This window comes from Piliocolobus tephrosceles, chromosome 13 (assembly GCF_002776525.5).
Source record: "Piliocolobus tephrosceles isolate RC106 chromosome 13, ASM277652v3, whole genome shotgun sequence".
Taxonomy (NCBI): domain Eukaryota; kingdom Metazoa; phylum Chordata; class Mammalia; order Primates; family Cercopithecidae; genus Piliocolobus; species Piliocolobus tephrosceles.
In genome coordinates, this window is record NC_045446.1 from 51,142,008 (window position 1) to 51,160,218 (window position 18,211).

The 18,211-nt window shown below is 38.3% G+C and overlaps 1 protein-coding gene across 5 annotated transcripts in view; it reads left to right on the forward strand.

The window, feature by feature from the left end:
• The first annotated feature begins 713 nt into the window (after nucleotides 1-713).
• The window catches only part of BTBD10 (BTB domain containing 10), a 73,405-nt gene continuing 55,907 nt past the window's right edge, over nucleotides 714-18,211 (forward strand). For 2 of the 5 annotated variants that reach the window (XM_023230945.2, XM_023230948.2), the window contains exon 1: nucleotides 714-919. The gene's annotated coding sequence lies outside the window, so the exon portion shown is untranslated. The remainder of the gene's footprint in view (nucleotides 920-18,211) is intronic. The other 3 variants (XM_023230946.2, XM_023230950.2, XM_023230947.2) reach the window with 2 other exon arrangements.

Genomic DNA, 18,211 nt, shown 5'->3' on the forward strand with positions numbered 1-18,211 from the left:
CGGGGAACAGCCGGTTACTCCCTGTCTGCTCCCAGAGCTCAGGCAAGCAAGCAGCTCGGCTTTTATCAGATAATAATGGGATTATCTATTTTCCTGTGGGTCTCGCCCCGAGGGTGTAAGCTTCGAGGGCGGTGACTGTGTCTTTTACACTTTTTCCCGTTTTTATTGACCAGCCAGCCCAGGCAGGTGACTCTCCATGTTTCCTAGGCAGCCAAGCTGAAGGAGTTTCAGCTGGCATACGGGTTCCCGCCAACCGAGCGTTTAAAAATAAGCAGCGGGGTACACTACGAAACAGAGGGTGTCCCTCACGACGACCGACTTTCATCGGTTCCAGCTGGTCCACGCCGGCAGAAGCGATTTTGGAGTTTGCTTTGATGAGGAAAACGCTTTCCCTGAAGAGTCCCTGCGATATTTCTCCCACTCTGTGACCGAGACACTGTCCGCTTTTCTCTAACGGTGACAGAAAGTCAATGGGAAAACGTGGGATTCAAAGGTTTGAAGGTAACAGCCCTCAGCCACTCGGGATCCAGGCTCGCGGTTGACCCAAGCTGATGTCTGTGAGGAGAGGTAGCGGGCGCTTTTCTCTCGGCGCCGCCAGCCCACAGGCTGCGATCCCACCGGAGGCCGCCACTCCCTCAACTGCCTTCTCTCTTGGTAACCCGCCTACTCCTGGGCGGACAGCATCGTTCTCGCGAGAATGCGGCTGGCCTCGCCTCTTCGGATTGCGCGCTCTCGCGAGAAGAGGCTGAGGAACCGGCCTGCAACCTGCCAGGGCGGCTCTGCTACGCGCAGCCGCCTCAGTGGCAGCCTCCACAGCAACCTCTGGAGGGATCTGGCTGAGGAGGAAGTGGCGGTGTCACTGGCCTCGGCCTTTGCCCCAATCTTCTGTGGGCACTGAAGGGGGACTACAGGTTCGAGAGTGAGTGGACTCAGCTGGGGAACTCGACGGGGGCGGCGCGGGAGGCTGGGCTTGGCTGGGGCGAAAGAGGAAAAGGGCGGAGGGGCCAATCTGGGCGTGAGAGCCAGGCTGCTGTGGCGGTGGTCTGGGCGACCGGACCCTGCTCGGGGACTGTGGGTGGTGTTTTGGGCTCCGGCCACGAGCACCCAATTAGGAGAGGCCGGGATAAGACTTGAATTTTGCGGCTGCTGCTTTTGGGTTGCGAGTCCGGAGGCCTTTCCCCGGGGATGTAGGCGATACCCTCATGCCTTTCCAGGGCTGAAGAACCCCGTGCCCCGCCCCTTTCCTGTCATCTCAGACGAACGCAGTGACATCCTGAGGAGGGCGCATCACAATAGGGAATAAGGTGGTGGGCAGCCTCCCTCTGGGTGAAGAGGAGTGATACCCCACTAATGTGCTGCGTGGTTTTCTGCTGTAACCGTTTTACGTGTGGTAAAGCTTTGTTTTCTTAAAACTTGCACGGAAAAGGGTCTGGTCTTTCTTCTTTAGATGCAGGTGCCCTGACACCCTTATCTTTGGGAATGGGGCGGGGGAAGGTGAGACATCAGTTAGTAATTTGTTAGTGTGGGCCAGTGTGACTGTTCCTGGGCCTCACAGATTTCAGCTTCTGCTTTCTCGCCAGTATTGAGTCTGTGATGAAAAGTCAGTAGTCCAGACATGCTGAAAGATAGAGCTTTACTTGCTTGTGGCTTTGTGCACTTAGCAAACGAGATTATTTTACGAAGATTTATTATTTTTCAGAGTTTTCATGCTTTTTGTTTAAATTAGCAATCTAAATGAAACAGCACAGGATATTAGTTGTATTTGTACAACTGAGTTCCTTCCCGCCCCTATCCTCCCAACCCCCGAAGTACACAAATTTGATCAAAATGTTTTAGAGAGGGGGTTAGGGATAAATTTTCAATGAAAGAGACTGTAGAAATCGGAATAAGAGATATAATAAAGAATGCAGTCATAAGGGCCAAAAGAGTTTCTGTGTTAGAGAGCCTGTCCAGGATTGAAGTTCAGGCCTGAAACCCAGGTCTGCAGTTGTCATTTGAATATAAAGCAGAAAGCAGTAGAAAATACTTGGGAAGGGATTTGAAAGTGGACTAAGATTGGTTAAAAAAAAAAAAAATGTGAGAAGAATTATTTCTGATGATGTAAATGTGTGTTATAAATTTTCCCAACATTTCTCAGCGTGTATGACCTAACTGCTATTATATTAATACATACAAAGTAGGAAGGAAGGTTCTAAAGCGTGGAATGTGGTAAGGAACCACCAGAGAGTAACAGTGTTCAGTCAGAAAAGCTTTTAGTGTTTCAACAATGTTTTTGTGTTCTTTCATCTTTTTTCTCACTCCCAAAAAAGCTTTCAGATGGACTTTTAATGCTATGTAATAATGTTACCCTTCCACCAGTCTGAATCTTTCTCACTCCTAAGCCGTGTGAATTTTTAAAGTTGTTAACTATGGAGTTGCAAACCACTGTGGTCTGCTTTTGGCTTTTTATAGTAGGTAACTTAGGGAAGTATGAAAGTGATATGGAATATATTATGCACCTTTCAAAGCCATAGCATGAGCAACAAACTCACATGCCTTCAGGTACTAGTTAGATAATTAAAGTGAGGGAAATGCACTATGCCTTATCAGAGAGACATCCAAGTCTGAGGTCCCCCTAATCAGTGCCATATATGAATATGGACTCCATCTTCAGCATTCTCAAGAGAAACCAGAAATCTAGATTTTTGCGTTCAGTGTCTTGCGTCTTAAAAATATTGGCAACTAATTAAAACCATTAAAAATATCATGTGGCTGAATCAAATTCAAACCTGTCTATAGTTGCATTCTCCTCTCCAGTTTAGAAGCTCTGCTATAGATTAAAATTAATAAATTTTATGACTGGAAAAAAAGGAGATTTAAAGCAAGTTTGGAGTTTCAAACTTAAGGGGTCTTGGGGAAAAATGTCGTGTCTAATTGAAAACAGTAGTTAAATTTAATAGCCTTTAAGTATGGTAGGGCAAATTGAACTGGTATTTGCTATAGACATTCTAACTGTGGAAATAACTGAGGAAAAAACATCTCAGTATTTATGGTTTAAGAACTCAGAGTTCTGAGCATAGCTGATTTATAGGCACCTTATACAGAAATTGGATTATTTAGAAGCTGTTTATTGTACTTGCAGCTAATATATAAAATTAAATACAAGATACCGTCTATAGTCCATTTCAGGATTTGAATGTTTATTGTTTGCTGTGCTATCCCACATTGTCTTCCTAGGCATTGACTTTTACTGGAAGAAGTACTGATCCCTTGGATTTTATTCCATGCCAGATGGAGATTGGAGGGGTTTGGCAACAGGATGGAAAGAAATGGGTGGAGAAAGTGTGATGTGAAGCAAACATTCTTGTGCCCCTTCCTTACATTGTTTAAAGGATTGATTTGTGTTAGTTTTTCTTGTAAGAAGGATAGGTACATTAATTGATTAAACTTAGTGCCTTATACATAGTAGAGTGTAATGACATGTATGGAATTGACCTTTATGGATTAAGCCTCATTTACCCATTAATGTAAAGTAATTTAATCACACAATCTGATTCATACCTAGTTGAGTTATGGGGAATGGGAGTGCTAGAGGTCAAACCTAAGTAAGAGGTGGTTTTTAGGGATATAGAGGGCAAGTTGAGGGTCTTCACTGGGGATAAGGGTGAGAGAGGAAGTTAGGTAAGGGAGAGAATTTTGAAAAGGTGGGTGAAATGATTAAGTACCCATTTGTGTATTGTGCAGTTTTACGAAGAGGTCTGCCTTTTGTAGCTAAATTTATCATAACTTGTGCAGAAACTACATAGAATATTGCTTTTTAATCAGGACTGCTTTGGGAATTTGCAGACTTGATTTTCATTTTAGCTCAGTCATCTCAGGCCAAGCTAGGCGAATATCTGTTCATTCAATCTTTGCCTCTCTCTGAAATAGGAAATGAAAGAAAGGAGATACGTGTTATGTTTGTGAGATGCTCCTGTTGAAGAGCACTACTTCTGAGGAATTTGTTTTATATTTGAGAAGATTGTGCTTATTGAAGGGGGAACCATTATTTTTGTCTCTAGGTGTTTCTACCATGACTCATAAAGTAGGAAGTTCTTTTTTGGAAATAACTTTCATCTTCTTCCCATCCCCTGAGTGGCCGTCCCAAAGGAGGATTAGGGGAGGCTAGGGGAAGGGATTGAGTATACTTTTGTTCAATGCCTTATGATTCAATTTTTGGGTCTCTCAATTCTTAGGCTATACATTGTCTATTCATTTGTATGTTAGGCTTATCTGAGCAGGCTGGACTACTAATACTATCAGGGAGAAGATAATGGAATGCCTACAGTTCTAACTGGGTAAGTTTAATTTGCAGTTGAAGTAATAAGGGTTTTTGCACATTGGATTCAGTTATATTTTTATCGTCATCTGTTTGGATCCTTTATTTTTTGTTGATTCTGAACCAAAAGGAAGGCGGGTCAGGAAGGTACAGATGTTACCTTGTTTTGTTAATGGAGAAAGAACTATTAAACTATTTCCTCCTTTTTAATAGATTCTTCATCAGGGTTCAAGTCAATGTTGCATTTCCCTTAATATATCTTGCTCTGGTTTACTTTGAGATCTTTGAAACTGAGACCTAGTTTGCTAAAGAATGTAGCAATCAGCCAGTCAGGCGTGGTGGTTCATGGCTCACATCTGTGATCCCAGCACTTTGGGAGGCTGAGGTGGGCGGATCACAAGGTCAGGAGTTCAAAACCAGCCTGGCTAACATGGTGAAACCCCATCTCCACGAAGAAATACAAAAGTTAGTCAGGCGTGGTGGCAGGTGCCTGTAATCCCAGCTACTCAGGAGGCTGAGGCAAGGTTGCAGTGAGCTGAGACGGTGTCATTGCACTCCAGACTGTACGACAGAGCGAGACTCCATCTCAAAAAAAAAAAAAAAGAATGTAGCAATCTATAACTTGAAGATGGAAGGTGAACAATCACTTTAAAAAGATGCTCTCTGAGAAAGGATTAAGAAATTGTCAGGTAATTGGGAATACAATGAGCTGAGTATTTGAAATAGTAGAAACTTGAACATAAAGAGGAATGATTTTAATTTAAATATGTAACCTTATGTCACAGTAGATTTCTGAAGATTGTAAATTATCGTTGCCAATAAAAGCATCTTTCTGGCTGGGTGCGGTGGCTCACGCCTGTCATCCCAGCACTTTGGGAGGCCGAGGCGGGCTAATCACGAGGTCAGGAGATCCAGACCATCCTAGCTAACATGGTGAAACCCTGTCTCTACTAAAAATACAAAAAAGTAGCCGGACGTGGTGGCATGCGCCTGTAATCCCAGCTACTTGGGAGGCTGAGGCAGGAGAATCACTTGAACTTGGGAGGTGGAGATTGCAGTGAGCCAAGATCATGCCACTGCACTCCAGCCTGGGCGACAGAGTGAGACTGACTCCGTCTCAAAAAAAAAAGAAAAAGAAAAAAAAATCTTTCTTCACCCTGTTAATAGTTTAATTATGTTATTCTGTTTAAATGTAAGGTATCTGATTATATGGTGCTTATTTTTGTCTTTGTAGTTGAAATGAGTGATCTATTAGTAATTTTGGTGACAACCTGAAATTATCGTTTAGTATTTAGCTCTGAATAAAAGTCTGTTATAGTGAATCACTGATTGAAGTACTTGATTAGAAACTATGAAAAATACTTTTCTAAGGTCATTTTATTTACTTATTTTGTTTATTTTTCCCTCCACCCACGGAAGCTGTAGGAACTAAGGTCATTTTAAATTGTAATCATACCTTTCTGCCTGAAGTGTCTTATTTAGCATCATTTAGATCTGAGTTTAAAGCCCACTGTTAGCTCTATGACAGTAATGTTAACCTCTCTGAGCCTTTGTTTCCTCACATGAAAAATGTATATAGAACACAATGGTCAGGGATTTTTCTTGGTTTTTTTTGTTGTTGTTGTTGTTTTGTTTTGAGACAGAGTCTCGCTCTGTCACCCAGACTGGAGTGCGATCTCGGCTCACTGCAACTTCCACCTCCTGGATTTAAGCAGTTCTCCTGCCTCAGCCTCTCTAGTAGCTGGGACTACAGGCTCACACCACCTCGTCCAGCTGATTTTTTTTTTTTTTGTATTTTAGTAGAGAATGAGTTTCACCATGTTGCCCAGGCTGGTCTCGAACTCCTGAGCTCGGGCAGTGCGCCCGCCTCGGCCTCCCAAAGTGCTAGGATTACAGGTGTGAGCCACTTCACCTGGCATGTCAGAGATTTAAGGATGAAATGAAATAAAAGTATATAAAAGTGCTATTATAAACAGTAAAATGATGTATAAGTTGTTAGCACTTTGTTCTGTGTTTATGCTCAGAAAATAGCATACTGGCATCATTGCCTCCTCCTCCTACCTCTCTATCTCCAGTGATCTTGAAACACATCCATTAGTTAGATTTACATTCACATCTGACTATCTCACTTGGAGAGGACAAGTTCAACTGACTATTTGCAGCCTTGCCAATATCAGTCCTCCGATGAAAATTACAAAGCTTTTTCTTTTTTTCTTTTTACTTATTCTAGTAAGCATTGAACAATAGGAAGCTCTTTTTCTTGTTTTTCATATTGGCATCTATTGGCTGATATCTGGTATTCTGTGTAATATGAATGCTAGGTAGAAAAGTAGGCAAAAGCGAAGAGATTAGAGTGAAGAGAGAGACTGTGTGACATTTTAAAAATTATCTTTTGGGATACTGTTATCTACCTTTAAAAAAACCATTTTTATTAATTTAGATTATTTTCCTTTAGCATATTTGACTATTATTGCTTGTAGCACATGAGTAGAAAATTATCTTGGGTTTTCTGTTTGTAGACTACATGAAATGTCAGCTTAAAAATAAATGTCATCCTAGGAAATCAACTGGGTTTGGAAAAAAATAAAAGATAAATAAAAATAAATTTTAGTGCTCAGATACCTGAGAAAGAATCTTGGGTACAAAATTGTACAAGTGTTGTTATGATTTTCTTGTTTTTGGGTGGCATACAAATAGTACTGGATTGTTGTAAAGGTAATTACTTCATTCAGGACAATTTTATACAGTGCAGGCTTGAATTTGATTTTTCTCGCATCAAGAAAGCAAGCGATATGATCTGTTTCTTTCAGCTCTTCATTTGTTCATTTAGAATTTTCTTAGAGAAGACCATAACCTCCTGTAAGATGGTTAACTGCGAGACATTCTTGTTTCTTACTTAATTTTCCAAATTGTTGGAGTTTCTCTTTTAAAAGAGAATAATTATTAGAGAGACTAGTGGGATTATGAAACCATAATACTGAAAGTAACTTTAAAACCATTAATACTCCAATTTTTGGAAGAGAAAACTAAAGTGCAAATCAAACCCCTTAACTGATTTTCATCAAATATATTGGCAGGCAGTAAGATGCCTGAGACTAGAATACAAATCTACAAGTGTCCTGATTTAGAGTAGTTTGTTCCAGTGATCCCATTAGTGGGTTGCATGTGCTTCTGAGGATATATGAAAAACTTGTTCATTGTGCTGTATGAAGAAAACAATAGAACTTCTATTTATTTTTTACCGTATCCTTTTTAAGTTTCCATTTCATGTGTGTATGTACTATATACATAATACTGGTGTGATAGTATATGTGCATTGTTTATAAATATACATATATGCAGCTGTCCATGTTACTCGAACTCAATGTATCAAGAAAAGGAAAAACTGCCATATTTTAAAGTGGTATGGCATCTTTGATCATCTTTGCTTCCCTAGTGAATGATACTATTGACAGTAGACTGGAAGAGTTTTTTGTTTGTTTGTTTGGTTGGTTTTTTTTGAGATGGGGTCTCATTATGTTGTCCAGGCTGGCCTTGAACTTCTGGGCTCAAGTGATCCTCCCACTTCAGCCTCCCAAGTAGTTGGGATTACAGGCACATACCACCACACCCAGCTTGAATGGCTGTTAATTTTGAAATTGTTTTATAATGAGTACTTTGAAAAATTTCCTATAAAAATAGATTTCTTTGGAGTAATTTCTTTCTGACTATAAAAGTAATGTGCATTACGTACAACTGGGGACATTTAACAAAGGGCAAAGAAGAAAATGGTACCATAATCCCATGCCTCAATGATAATTGCTTCCAGTCACAAATATATGTGTGTACACAGATACATACATACACACATGAATATTACATACACCCCTTATTTATTTATTTGGAGTATGTAAGTCATTACATGGTTCAGATAGCTAAAGTATATCAAAAGAGAACTCAGAAGTCTTGATTACATCCCTATTACCTTCACCCCAGTCCTACTCTGCCCATATAGGTAACCATTTTGATTAATTTCTTATTTATACTTTGAGTTTCTTTTACAAAAATAAATACATGTATATTTGTCTTTGAATATATGTACATATTTTAGAATTTCCCCTTTATGTCACAAAAGGTAGTACAATGAATATTGCTTGTTCTGAACCTACCTGTTTTTTGCTGTTGTTGTTTAACCTAACAGTATATTTTGGATATTAATCTAGTATTCTATTGTGTGGATGCACATAGTTTATTCAGTTAGCTTCTTTTGATGCACATTCAGATTGTTTTAGTCGTTTCCCATTACAAATAATGCCACAGTGAATATATTTGCCGATATTTTGTGGAATATTAGTGGACTTGTATCATCTTTGAAGTAGGACTAGTAAGTGTGTGTGTAATATTGTTGGATATTACAGAATTCCTTTCTGCAGGGGTTATATAATTTGTGTTTTTTCTTTTATTTGTTTATTTATTATTATTATTTTTTTTTGAGACAGGGTCTCACTCTGTCACCTAGGCTGGAGTGCAGTGGCATGATCACCCCTCACTGCAGCTTCAACCTTCCAGGCTTAAGTGATCCTCCCACCTCAGCCTCGCAAGTAGCTGGGACTACAGGCATATGCCATCATGCTCTGCTAATTTTTATATCTTTTAGTAGAGATGGGGTCTCACCATATTGCCCAGGCTGGTCTCAAACTCCTAGGCTCAAGTAATCTGTTCACCTCAGCTTCCCAAAGTGCTAGGATTATAGGCATAAGTCACTGTGCCAGGCCGTCATTTGTACTTTTCATTGGCAGTGTATGCCAGTATTGAGAATGCTTCTCCACAGCTTCACCAGCAGAGTATATGGTCAAACTTGGAGGTGTTAATTTGCATTTCTTTTATGAGTGAGGTTGAACATATTTTTATGTTTAAGGCCATTTGCCTTTATTTTTCTGAAGATTGCCCATTTCTTTGTGCATTCTCTGTTTTGGAGAAGAGAAGTTGTCTTTTTCTTTCCTTCTTTAAGGAGCTCTTTATATACTATGAAATTATTCCTTTTAAAAAAATTACTTGTTTTTAAAACTTTATTTTTTTCTGTGCTTTTTGCAAGTAGTGGTGTTTTTCATAGGCAAGTAGGAAAGGCTTTCTCTCCTTCCCGGTTGTCAGTTAAATCACCCATATTTTTTCTAGTATTTGTATGATTCCAGTTTTTACATTTAGGTAGATGATTCATTTGGAGTATATCCTTGTATGTGGTATGAGGTACGAATTCAGTTTCATGTTTTCCCGAATGTTTATTCAGTTGTTCCAATGCCGTTTATTAGTGTCTGTCTTTTCTCGATGACTTGAGCTATCACTTTATCATATATTGAAGTTCTTTATGTTTTAGGGCTCTGTTTCTGGGCCTTTAATTCTCTTCTATTGGTTGGTTTGTCTATTCATGCACCACAGACTCTTAGTTATTGAAATGAGCCTTAATTCAAAGATCTTTGAATATGAGAACATTTTTAATTTTATTAAAATGGAACACTGCCTATAGTACCAAGACACACAGATGTGTAAAATGTTTCTTTGTGAAGTATTTTGTGAGTACTTTGTCTCAGGGCAAATTTTAGATTCCTTAAACTTTTCAGACAGTGCAGACACAGAACATTTCCACACTGTTGTGATAATGGAAAGTCCTATTGAGCAGTGCTGCAGTCTAGCACTTGAATCATATTTAATAGAGCCGTTACTAGCCTGTTGAATTGATGGCTGATAGGCAAAAATCTGAAAGGAATGGAAGGTAAAGGGGATAATGAATAGGTCAAAATGGAACAGCATAATAAACGTTATATGAAAAAACATAAAAAGGCATCATGGAAGGAAAAGTATTGTTTAAAATATTGTCTGACTTTGTTTAAAGGGTGTTGCTTCTTAAGAGTTGACTGTAATCTCATTTGATTTAGGCATCAGCTTCAGGAGCATTGCCTGTGTTGATATTATGTCAAGATGGTTTGCTTCAACTAAGGTGTTTCTGGTTTTGAAGTCAACACTTTTTGGTCATAGTAGAAAAGTAAAACATTGTTATTTCTTTAGGATATTAAAAAATATGCCTTTTGAGTTTTAAGAAGGTAGCCTATAAACTAAACAGGGTCTAGTTACTTACAATGCTAATCATGTAATGTAGTTACTTTGTAAATGCTTAAAACATGGAATGATTTTCAAACATTTATTGAGCTGTTTGTGATGGGAAAGAAACAAATGAGTAACACTTCATTTATTGAAGTGTTAATGCCTTAATTAAGAAGTCAGCAAAATTTGAATAGAAATTCTATCAAAGTGATAAAATCAATTAGCACAAAGATTTTATATCCAAATCACCTCTGCAACATCAAGGGTTGACTGAGCTGACTTTGGAAATCTTAACATCTTGGTGAATTAGAGATCACCCTTTAAATAGACAACAGGGCTGGGTGTGGTGGCTCATGCCTATAATTCCAGCACTTTGGGAGGCGGAGGCAGGAGGATCACTTGAGGTCAGGAGTTTGAGACCAGCCTGACCAACGTGGTGAAACCCTGTCTCTACTGAAAAGAATACAGAATTAGTCAGGTGTGGTGGCACACGCCTGTAATCCCAGCTACTTGGGAGGCTGAGGAAGGAGAATTGCTTGAACCCCGGAAGCAGAGGTTGCAGTGAGCTGAGATTGCACCATTGCACCCCAGCCTGGGTAACGAGTGAAATTCCGTCTCTAAATAAATAAATAAATAAATAAAAACAAATAAATAACAGATCCTACTTTTAATGGGAATACCATGCAGTTTTATTAAATCTGTTTGTTAGAGTCTCCCTAGCAGTTATCAAAATGCCTGAAAGGTGCTAAGTACTCAATAAATAGATTTTGAATGAAAGAATAAATTAATTTTATTTTATTTTTAAAAATCTTTTTAATTTTTAAATTTAAATTTAATTTAATTTTTTATTTTTAGACCTGGGGGTCTCATTTTGTTGCCCAGGCTGGCCTTGAACTCTTGGGTTCAAGCGATCCTGCTGTCTCAGCCTACCAAGTAGACGGGATTACAGGTGCATGCCACCATACCTGGCCACTTTAATTTTATGTGGTGAAATTAGATATATACAATTCAATTGGTTATAAAAATACCCTGAATAAAGTTCTCAGCTAAGCTTGTCTTGTTTTAACTGTAACAAATCAGAAAAGGACAAGCCTTAACAATTGAAAGGGCTTCTGTGAGATTTAAATAGGCACATCTTTGAGGAATGTTTCGGGGAAACTTAGGACTTGTTTGGTAATATCTTGAAAAATGTTTTCAGGGATGTGATATTTTCTCTCTTTTATCCCCACTATCTTGATATGTATTTTCTGAGAGCATTAGAAATTGAACTGTTATAGGTTTTGTTTATTTGAAAGTGAGATTCACATGATTGGTGCTCTTTGCCATAACTAAAACATGAGTACAGGTATATGACAGTATTCTTTTAAGACAAACAACTAAAAGTTAAAGACTGCATATAAATCTTTGTAATTCTTATTTCCTCTGCACTAGTAAATTGTATTAAGTGAAATGTCCTTCAGTTTCTTTCTTCTTTTTTTTTTTTTTTGTTTTTGAGACAGAGTCTTGCTCTGTCACCTGGGCTGGAATACAGTGGTGTGATCTTGGCTCACTGCAACCTCCACCTCCCAGGTTCAAGCGATTCTGCCTCAGCCTCCTGAGTCGCTGGGATTACAGGCGCCCACCAACACGCCCGGCTAATTTTTATATTTTTAGTAGAGATGGGGCTTCATCATGTTGGTCAGGCTGGTTTTGAACTTCTGACCTTGTGATTCACCTGCCTCAGCCTCCCAAAGTGCTGGGATTACAGGCGTGAGCCACCGCACCCAGCCTCTTTCTTCTTAATGTAGTTAACATTTTGTAAAAGCTTACATACAAATTGCACTAGTCTGAGGGGACATAAACCTGAATCATACTTTGTTCTTGCCCTCAAGGATCTTATAGTCTAATGGGGGACATGTGGCAGAAACATATTCTATCAGTGCATATGTAGTGACTGTATTTAAGCAATCCTAAAAATTTTACAAAACTGCACTTAAGCAGTAAAATTAAACAAGGAAAAAAATTTCTATAACACCATCACCTCCAAACACTTTTTAATAAACCTTCCCCAATATTATCATTGTGAAAATATTATGTAGAAAATTCAAATACTATGAAAAGATACAACAAAAAGTAAGTCTCCTTATTCCAGCATTTCCTCAGAGGCAACTAGTTTAATTTTTATATGGTATTTCTAGACATTTTATCTTAACATATACAAGCATGGATGAGTGTGTGTGTGTATGTGTATTTAATTTTTTAATTTTCTTTTTTCTGTTTTTTTGTTTTTGTTTTTCTTGTGCGTAAATATGGGATTACATAATGCATATCTGTATCTTGCTTTTTAGCTTAACAATATATTTTGAAATATTTTCTGTATCAGTATATATCTCATTTTTACTGGTTTCATGATATATTGTGCAGATTTTTAACCTCTTGATGAACATTTAGATTGGTTCTAGATTTTTTCTAGGACAAATAGTACTGTATATCATGTCAGGGAGAGAAAGGAGATGTATTCATTTTGTATTAGTGTAGTGGTATTTATAATTAAACAAGGGCTGAGCAAAATCTTAAAACCTTTAGTCATGAATGAACTAATGAAATATACACAAAATTTATATTATGTTGCCTATTAAAGAGAGTAAGCATTGTGCCTAGCACTGTGTTACATAAGGAATCCTGTCTAACACTTTGGTGGTTAAAATAATAGTAGATTTTAACCACCAAATAATGAGAATTGTGTTATTTTCTTCATTTCACGTTTAAGGAAATTGGGGTCTTGAATGTCAAGAAACTTTTACAAAGTTATACAGGTTTTTTTCTGATTCTAAAACATCTTCATTACTCACTATTGTGGCAGAAGTAGAAATGAAAACTCACCAGTTTTCCTTATCCAAAGTTTATGTATGTCATTTGTGGCAGTGGAAGGATGGCTATTGATTAACTATGCTTGCTATGGTAATGGGACAATGTGATTGGGGTTTTTGATCAAAAAGCGGTTTCATTATGCCTTGCTAATATATTTGATGCTTTAAAGTATTAATTAAAATCATCGTTGGTTTTTTCTTTTAAAATTTAAATGCAATAAAATTATTTCTTTCTGATATACAGTTCTGTCAGTTTTGATAAAAGCATACAGGTGTTTACCACTACTACAATTAAGGTACAGAATAGTTCATCATTCACCAAAATTACTTTGTGCTGTCCCTGTGTAATCTCTTCAGCCTTAACTCCTGGCTGATCTGTTCTCTGTCTTTATAGTTTTGTCTTTCAATGAATGTCATAGAAATGAAATCATATGGTATGTAACCTTTGAGTCTGACTTCTTTCACTTATCTAATGCTTTTGAGATTCATTCGTGTTTTGTGTGTATTCAGTAACTTACCTACCTTTATTATTAGATACTGTCCCTTCTGTCTCTGAATTTCTTTTCAATTTTCTTCAATCTTTCTTGCTCTTTATTCTATGGATTGGTTAATTTCTATTGATCTGTTTTCCAAGTTCCCTGATTTTTTTTTTTTAATCTCCATATGCCATTGTATCCATCTAATTTTTCATTCTAGTCATTGTTCTTTTCAGGTAGAGCTGAATTTCCATTTCTTTTGACAGTTGCCACCTCTCTACTGAGATGCCCTTTGTGTCAACCATCAAGACAGTGCTCTTCTTTTAGTTCTTTGTATAGACTTTTTCTTTGATTGTTTGAATATATTTATAATAGGTGCTTTGAAGTCTTCATTTGCTAAATCTAACATCTGGACCAACTTGGAGTCAGTTTTTGTTTTCTGCCTATTACTGTTTTAATTTTTTGCATGTCTCATAATTTTTGGTTGAAACCTGGGCATTGTAATATTTTTATGAGGATTTGTTGTTGTTGTTTTGTTATTGTTTTAGAGAATGTTAACTTGCCTGGATTCAAACTGCAAACTTGTTTCCCCTGCAGTGTATAGCAACTGCCATCTGTGCTTATTTCTTACTTCTTCCAACTACTTATTTTTTTAGCTTGTTTTCCTGGGGATCAGGGCAAAGGGAAGGCTTTCCTGCACCTCTGTAATTTGGTGGTCAGCCAAGAATTTGGGCAGAGATCATACTCACATTTTGAAATTCACCCTCTCTCTGGGTTCTTCTGGGAGTTCCCTCTTAATCTTCAGTTTACCTGCTAGTGGTGGTCTTTGTCCTCTGATACCCTAACCAGGAAGGGATTCAGCTTTCTGCTGCTGGAAGTGTATACAGTTGGGGAATACATTCAACTTAGAAAACATCAAAATCATGTCTTGTGCCATGCAGCTTTCAAGGCTAGAGTTCTGTACGGTCTCTGCCTGCTTTTTCTGCCAGGCTACCTGGTGTCTCTCCCCTACCTCCCGTACATGTGTATTTTAGCTGTCAGTCAGGGATTTGAGCAGAGTTTATGCTCAGATTTTGGGCCTCACCTTTCTTTGTTTCCTTCACTTTCATTACGTCTACCTGAAATTTCAGCTCTGAGGTTTTCTCTGCCACTTTGAGCTGTGTGGCTGCCTGGTTTCCTTCACCATATTTGTGAGGGATGGGGAGGCCACTCAGCAAAAAACTTCAATCTGAACTCATGATTCTGTTGCTTCTAGTTGTAGTTTTTCAAGAGTAAGCTCTTTTTTCACTGCTGTCTACTTTTGGACACTTTCCAGTGCCTTTAAATAGTTGTTTTTTATAGTGTACCCCGATTTAAATAATTGCTTTCTGTTGGAGGTGTGCATGAGCACTTCACCTGGCTGTGTTTGCAAGAAGTTTCTTTCCATCTGTCTGATCTCCTTTTCTTTTAAAAGTTGCTTCCACCTTTTCTTTGTCCTACATTATTATCTGTGATAGTTTGCAATTCCTCAAGCTCTTTCAGTTCTTGATGTTGCTAAAAATGACTGTTCAGTTCTCTGTCAATTAATTTTTGGATTTATGTTACACTCCACGGGAGAATTTAGAGTAGATTAGCAATCAAGAGGAAATTATAAACATTTTCATAATGGTTATATCCATATCATACATTTTCTGTGTTTTTGGTGGTACAGTCTTTCTTTTATTCCTAAGGATAGAAGCTCATCAAGTGACCTTTAAGTTTCTGGTCCTTAGAATTCTTCCTTCATGTAGGCCCCTCTTAAGGCCTTCTTTGTAGTTAGTACAAAATTAACTTTGTGAACATTCAGGTGTTTGCTCTTTTGTCTGCCAGTATCAAGTGATTAATTTGCTCTTTAGGGCTATCTCTCCTCCTTTTGGTCCTTTCCACATAGAGAATGTCACTTTAGGACATTTAGCTGACTCAGGTGTTATCTTGGCTTCCTCCTGGTCAGTATTTACTATCCACATATTTGGATATTTGGACTTCTGTAGCTGAAGGCAACCCTTGTTGTCTGATTCTGGTATCACTATGTAATTCTATCCTCTTCACTATTCTCCCTCTCTTATCTATCAGATCTTTCTAGTAATGGCTGCCCTTGAAATATTTTGTCTGCAAAGTTTGAGAGATAAAAATAATTTTACATCAATAGAAAAGTTGTTGCATAACGACACTTATTTAGAATGTGCTATGGTTTGACTGTGTCCTCAAAAATCCATGTGTTGGAGACTTTATCCCTATTGTAAAAGTACTGGGAAGGGCCCAATAAATGTTGATTGGATCATGAGGATGGAGCCCTAATAAATGGATTAATGTAGTTAATTTCAGGAGTTGGTCAGTTATCAAGACAGCTGGTTATTATAAAAGTGAGCCCAGCCCTTCGTGTTTTCTCTTGCCCAAGTTCTCTTGCCTTTCTACCTTCTGTTATAGATGACACAGCATGAAGGCCCTTGCTTTGCTGGTGAATTGCTTTTGGACTTTCCAGCCTCCAGAACTATAAGCTGAATAAATTCCTGTTCATTATAAACTACCCAGTGTCAGATATTCTGTTACAGCAACAGAAAATGGACTAAGAGTAAGATTTTAATAGGACAAATGAAGCCACAAGATGGCTGAGGTTTAAAAGGCACATTGTTAGTAATAAGCAAAAATACAATTCTTTTTTTTCCCTTTAAACTCTATTGGACTTGAAAAAAGTACCAATTTTTATATACCTTGCTTGGTACATTGGAAATAACATGGGTTTTTTTGTTAGAATGGAGTTTTAATCTTATCTCTAAGATTTCCTCATATATGAAACAGGATAATAATATAGAGTTGTTTTAAGGTTTAAATAGGAGAAAATATATAAACTTCCTAGAACATCGATAGTGAAAATAGAATAAGTGGTCTTCATACACTGTGCATTTGTCTTTGTTTTGTTCTTGCATGTATCATTATCATTAATTGATACTATCTGGAAATAGTGTCCCAAGGACCAATTATTTATTTTTTTACTGTAGTCTTGAAGATTCTATCCCGCAACCCCCACCTCCTGTTTGGACAGAATGTCCAAGAGAAGGGGAAGTAATTGCATCATCCTTTTCTCAGTTAACTTTTGGCAGTCTCCTGAATGCCTGCCCCTAGCCAGCAGGCCCAGTGGTTCCAGCCTCTGTACAGATGATTTCTAGATTATTTTGAATTTAAATTTATTTCTATCATGCCTAAACATAGTAATGAATAGTGAGATATTTTCCAGGAATTTTGTTTTCAGTAGTCTGGTAATTATTTTTTGATGATTGCAAGATCCAAACAACAATAAACTTTAGTTTGTCTAGACATTGGGGATTCAAGTGCCAGATTCTGAGGGACCTTTTTATAGTAAGGAGAGTAGATACAGGAAATGAGGAGCCATTCAGTTTTTACGAAGGCCATTCTGATTACAGCAAAGCCAGTATGGAATTGAACGGTGGTAAGGAAGTCAGCCAACATTTTTACTGATAGATGATAAGGGCTTAAATAAAGGCAGTAGTCGTAAGAATGAAAGAGAGAGAAGGAGTCAAAAGAAGATTCTAAAGTAAACTTGGTATGGGGAAATGAGAAAGAAGTCAAGGATGATTTCAAAGTTTTTAGCTTGATGAGTAGAAATGACATTAATTGATGTGATAGGCCAAGATGATGAGACTGACTATTGAAGTTGGGGTGCCTATTAAAGAATTCAGATAGTAATAATGCAAACATAGATTCTATGTAGTGTATAAATCCTGATGTTTGCAAGGGTTTGGTCCTCATTTCTGTTTTGTTTCCTGTCTCTCTGGACCCAGCAAGTAGAGAAGAGAGGAAGGTGGAATCCTAATGAACGCCAAGATTTAATGAGGGTGAAGGATGAGGCAACGGTAGAACTTGAATAGAAGTGCTACAGGTGGGAGAGAGATGCAGGATATGGAATCATGAAAGGAGTCTTTTTTCCCCTTTCCAGGATGAGTTTTTTGAGCACAGGAATAATGTCTAACTTACTTCACCACCTTGCATATTGGCATATTATAGTAAATGCTTGTAAGTGCTTGACTGAATGAATGAATGAAATCAGACAAATATACTGTCACTGCATATGGCACAGAGGATGGTTAAAAATGAAGAGATTAGGCCGGGCGCGGTGGCTCAAGCCTGTAATCCCAGCACTTTGGGAGGCCGAGACGGGCGGATCACGAGGTCAGGAGATCGAGACCATCCTGGCTAACACGGTGAAACCCCGTCTCTACTAAAAAATACAAAAACTAGCCGGGCGAGGTGGCGGGCGCCTGTAGTCCCAGCTACTCGGGAGGCTGAGGCAGGAGAATGGCGTGAACCCGGGAGGCGGAGCTTGCAGTGAGCTGAGATCCGGCCACAGTACTCCATCCCGGTCGACAGAGTGAGACTCTGCCTCAAAAAAAAAAAAAAAAAAAAAAAAAAAATGAAGAGATTATTACATATTATAAAATAGTATATAATATGTGCCAGTGGCCTTTCAACCATTT